Source organism: Furipterus horrens, unplaced genomic scaffold (assembly GCF_987537825.1).
Source record: "Furipterus horrens unplaced genomic scaffold, mFurHor1.1.pri manual_scaffold_4, whole genome shotgun sequence".
Lineage (NCBI taxonomy): Eukaryota > Metazoa > Chordata > Mammalia > Chiroptera > Furipteridae > Furipterus > Furipterus horrens.
In genome coordinates this window covers 7674725-7675410 of record NW_028327174.1, presented here as the reverse complement: position 1 = coordinate 7675410, position 686 = coordinate 7674725, and positions in this window count along the sequence as shown.

The window sequence follows — 686 nt, the reverse complement described above, 5'->3', positions numbered from 1 at the left end:
GCTGTCAAGTCTGTAGTGAGAATGAACGTCGATTACACAGGTAACAAGCTTCCTGCCGAGTCTGTAGTGAGGACGAAAGTCGATTACACAGGTAACAAGCAGGGTTCCGGGAGTGGGACCTGCTGAATCGTTAGTATCGGGTGCTTTGCCCCAGTCCCCATCACACCCCTGCGTCCGGAGGCTCGCGACTGGGGCGGGAAGGCGTGGCCGGGGTGACGCGGGGCCACACCCTGCACTCCCGCGGTGACCGGACGGAGTCACCTGCACGCGGACCGTGCCTTCCGCCCTGAGCACCCACGGCCGCAGCGCGGTCTGCCCGCCCCTCTCCCCGCCCCCACCCGCTCGCTCTGCCTGCCCGGCCCGGCGGGCACCAGCCCGCCCTAGTGGGTCTGTCCCGTAGTGGCAGGCCCCGCCCCTGGGCCTGTTCCGCATTTCTATTGGTCTGACCGCGGCCCAGCCGCTGTTTGTCGCGGATTCCCTGCCGCTCATTGGTCCGTCCGGGTCCTCCCAGGAAGTTTGAAAAAAAAAAGTTTTATGGGCGGATGGAAGGGGCCGGAGCAGCGCCGGGGAAGGAAAGGGCCGAGGAACGGCGGCGGGCTGCAGAGAGGGGCGGCGGCGGCGGGACTTCCGTGCCGCTGAGCCCGGCCTGAGAGCCCCTTCCACCTGCCTGCCTCCTGCTCCCGCCG